The following is a 5,025-nucleotide window of genomic DNA, read 5'->3' on the forward strand; positions in this document are numbered from 1 at the left end:
TGGTTAGCAGCAATAGAAACACACAAGAATATGATCCTACAGACTACGAACAAGTGGTGGTGGTGGGTGTCACAAATCCGTCAAGCAAATCTCAAATTCTTACCAGTTCTTACCCAGCAGCAGGCGGTGATCGGCAACCGTTGTAGTCAAAAACTCTCAAAGCTTGGATAGAGCGATTACCAGGGAGAGTCAAACGCACGACGTAGATGTATGTGGAGCTGGGAAGGCTTATAATATGGTAGCAAAAAGGGTCAGCAATAATCAATTCAGAGATGCAAAGTTGAATAAACGCTCAACGACGGTACTGTGCTGGTCCTAGGCTAGACTGTGCTAGAGACGCGAGCCTAGAACACTAACAAAATCACGGCGCGGCACGTAAACAAGGGAAAAGCACACTCTGAAATTTTTTTTTTCGCTCTTTTTTTTTCGCTGCTTTTTTTTTTTGCGAAAAATCACTATAATGGCGAGTGTCTCAAAACTCTTCCTAGCTCAAACTGACAGGATGGGCACGAAATTTTTTCGACCAATTTTTTTTTTTTCGGCTGCCCGGACCCAAAAACTGGAAACGGGTCAAAAAAAACTTCCTATAATGGCACCTGTCTCAAAACACTCAGAAACACCTAAAAATAGGATAGCCAGAAATTTTTTCGAAAAATGCGTTTTCGAAAAATTTTGGGCCTAAACGGAGCGTGGCTACTCGACTCTTTTTTTTTTTCCGAAACCTACTCCGGCAAGGAAACACGAATCGGAATCTAGATGGATCCCGAAAACAAACCTAATAAGCAAAGAACTCGGATTGGTGGTGGATATATGGTGGTGGTATATGGCAGCGGTGGTGGTAGCGGTGGTAGTATATGGATATGGATCGGTGGTGGTATATGGACACGGATTGGTGGTGGTATATGTATACGGATTCGGTGCGGTGGTAGTAGATGGCAGAGGCGATGATGATGGTGCGGCGGCGGCGTGACAACTTATGACCAGAACTCGAAACTCTAAAAGACTAGACTCTAAGACCAGCAACTAGACACGACGATGCAACCGCAAATTCAACAAAGCAAAACCCTAAAAAGATTATGCAAGGCTCAGATTGGTTCGGATAAGATGAACTAACCCTAATTTTTTTTGTGGCTTTTTCGTGGACTATAGGTATGAAGAGCAGACTCAATCTAAACTACTAAAAAACTGTAAAATCTCACCGAGCAACCTGGAAATCTGATACCACTTGATAGAGGCAAAGGTGTCCCGTCTTTCGATGAGATGGTGGATTTCGCTCTGGTGGAAGTCGACTTTGACGATCCGACTACGAACGTGCGAGAACGTCGCGCCTTAGCAATCGCTAAACCAACTCCGAGAGGTTATTGACCACGCCGGAGCACGATCAACCTGACCACGAGGGTCTGATTCCTGCGAGCAAACGAAGAACAAGCAAGAAACTAAGATTGCAATCTGGATATTGCGAATATAAGATGAAAGCTTTATTGATCAAGGTGGGGTTCTGTGACGCCTTTGTCTGGTCGTTGAACACAAACGAAGTACGCGAAGTTGCAGCTATGGCGAACTTTTAATCTAAACAAAACCCAAAGTCTAAACGATGCCCTAAGGGTTGTATATATGGAGGAAGAGGGGGGAATTTCGTGGCCCTTGGTGGAGGGGTCCGAAATCAACCCTATCTCTTGTTTCCCCACACATACGGACTCTAAAAATAGCCTATACTTATATATTTCGAAATTACATGGGCCTGGCCCAATAATAAGGTGACGCAGCACCTAAAATAGCCTCGGGACGAAATTTATGAAGTGGCATCTTGTATATTTCGTCCAAGGCTTCATGCACCCATTATGGTGGCTTCAAAGTCCTGAAATCATCACTTGTAACTCCGTTCTTGTTCCCCTTGCGCATGCCATCATCTCCATGCTTGTTCTTGCTCCAATGTTCATCCTTCTCCAAGCTAGGCCCTTCATTTGTAAGCAAAACAAATGTATCCAATTTAGGCAGCATCATATTCTCATGAACATTAGAATCATTACCAAGAAACGAAAGTACCTGGTAATTTAGTTGGCGTGCACGAGCTCTAGTAATTGGTCCAGTATGTATAGCAGCAGGGGCTGTGGGTGTAACAATTGTATTGATGTCCTCATCAACGTGGAGGTAGTCGTTGGAGAGGTGCGTTAGGTACAGCGGGTGGTGGTGGTGGAAGACGCGCGAGCAATTCATTAAACTTGTTATCGAGCTTTGTTTCGAACGTCTTCTCAAGGCCAGTGATCTTCTCCATGGCCTCTTCAAAATTGTTCAGCACATCTTGCACCTGTTCAGTCATCATTTGCTGAAACTTATCATGAAGCTCCTTGTTCGATAAATTCTCCCAGTCAATCTCGTCGGCTTGTGATCCTGGCATGGTTAGCAGCAATAGAAACACACAAGAATATGATCCTACAGACTACGAACAAGTGGTGGTGGTGGGTGTCACAAATCCGTCAAGCAAATCTCAAATTCTTACCAGTTCTTACCCAGCAGCAGGCGGTGATCGGCAACCGTTGTAGTCAAAAACTCTCAAAGCTTGGATAGAGCGATTACCAGGGAGAGTCAAACGCACGACGTAGATGAATGTGGAGCTGGGAAGGCTTATAATATGGTAGCAAAAAGGGTCAGCAATAATCAATTCAGAGATGCAAAGTTGAATAAACGCTCAACGACGGTACTGTGCTGGTCCTAGGCTAGACTGTGCTAGAGACGCGAGCCTAGAACACTAACAAAATCACGGCGCGGCACGTAAACAAGGGAAAAGCACACTCTGAAATTTTTATTTTCGCTCTTTTTTTTTGGCGCTCTTTTTCTTTTTTTGCGCTGCCTTTTTTTTTTGCGAAAAATCACTATAATGGCGAGTGTCTCAAAACTCTTCCTAGCTCAAACTGACAGGATAGGCACGAAATTTTTTCGACCAATTTTTTTTTTCGACTGCCCGGACCCAAAAACTGGAAACGGGTCAAAAAAAACTTCCTATAATGGCACCTGTCTCAAAACACTCAGAAACACCTAAAAATAGGATAGCCAGAAATTTTTTCGAAAAATGCGTTTTCGAAAAATTTTGGGCCTAAACGGAGCGTGGCTACCCGACTCTTTTTTTTTCCGAAACCTACTCCGGCAAGGAAACACGAACCGGAATCTAGATGGATCCCGAAAACAAACCTAATAAGCAAGGAACTCGGATTGGTGGTGGATATATGGTGGTGGTATATGGCAGCGGTGGTGGTAGCGGTGGTAGTATATGGATATGGATCGGTGGTGGTATATGGGCACGGATTGGTGGTGGTATATGGATACGAATTCGGAGCGGTGGTGGTAGATGGCAGGGCGATGATGATGGTGCGGCGGCGGCGTGACAACTTATGACCAGAACTCGAAACTCTAAAAGACTAGACTCTAAGACCAGCAACTAGACCGACGATGCAACCGCAAATTCAACAAAGCAAAACCCTAAAAAGATTATGCAAAGGCTCAGATTGGTTCGGATATGATGAACTAACCCTAATTTTTTTTGTGGCTTTTTCGTGGACTGTAGGTATGAAGAACAGACTCGATCTAAACTACGAAAAACTGTAAAATCTCACCGAGCAACCTGGAAATCTGATACCACTTGATAGAGGCAAAGGTGTCCCGTCTTTCGATGAGATGGTGGATTTCGCTTTGGTGGAAGTCGACTTTGACGATCCGACTACGAACGTGCGAGGACGCCGCGCCTTAGCAATTGCTAAACCAACTCCGAGAGGTTATTGACCACGCCGGAGCACGATCAACCTGACCACGAGGGTCTGTTTCCTGCGAGCAAACGAAGAACAAGCAAGAAACTAAGATTGCAATCTGGATATTGCGAATATAAGATGAAAGCTTTATTGATCAAGGTGGGGTTCTGTGATGCCTTTGTCTGGTCGTTGAACACAAACGAAGTACGCGAAGTTGCAGCTATGGCGAACTTTTAATCTAAACAAAACCCAAAGTCTAAACGATGCCCTAAGGGCTGTATATATGGAGGAAGAGGGGGGGAATTTCGTGGCCCTTGGTGGAGGGGTCCGAAATCAACCCTATCTCTTGTTTCCCCACACATACGGACTCTAAAAATAGCCTATACTTATGTATTTCGAAATTACATGGGTCTGGCCCAATAATAAGGTGACGCAGCACCTAAAATAGCCTCGGGACGAAATTTATGAAGTGGCATCTTGTATATTTCGTCCAAGGCTTCATGCACCCATTATGGTGGCTTCAAAGTCCTGAAATCATCACTTGTAACTCCGTTCTTGTTCCCCTTGCGCATGCCATCATCTCCATGCTTGTTCTTGCTCCAATGTTCTTCCTTCTCCAAGCTAGGCCCTTCATTTGTAAGCAAAACAAATGTATCCAATTTAGGCAGCATCATATTCTCATGAACATTAGAATCATTACCAAGAAACGAAAGTACCTGGTAATTTAGTTGGCGTGCACGAGCTCTAGTAATTGGTCCAGTATGTATAGCAGCAGGGGCTGTGGGTGTAACAATTGTATTGATGTCCTCATCATGCATGGTGTGCCAAATACTATTGTTTCAGATCGTGATACTAAATTTCTTAGCCACTTTTGGAGATGTTTATGGGCTAAGTTGGGGACTAAACTGCTTTTTAGTACTACTTGTCACCCCCAAACTGATGGACAAACTGAAGTAGTCAATAGAACGTTGTCTACTATGCTTAGGGCTGTTTTGAAGAATAATAAGAAAATGTGGGAGGAATGCTTGCCTCATATTGAATTTGCTTATAATCGTTCATTGCATTCTACTACTAAGATGTGCCCTTTTGAAGTTGTGTATGGTTTCCTACCTCGTGCACCTATTGATTTGTTGCCTCTTCCATCTTCGGAGAAGGTTAATTTTGATGCTAAACAACGTGCTGAATTGATTTTAAAAATGCATGAGTTAACTAAGGAAAACATTGAGCGTATGAATGCTAAATATAAACTTGCTGGAGATAAGGGTAGAAAACATGTTGTGTT

The sequence above is a fragment of the Triticum dicoccoides genome, unplaced genomic scaffold (genome assembly GCF_002162155.2).
Source record: "Triticum dicoccoides isolate Atlit2015 ecotype Zavitan unplaced genomic scaffold, WEW_v2.0 scaffold35359, whole genome shotgun sequence".
Lineage (NCBI taxonomy): Eukaryota > Viridiplantae > Streptophyta > Magnoliopsida > Poales > Poaceae > Triticum > Triticum dicoccoides.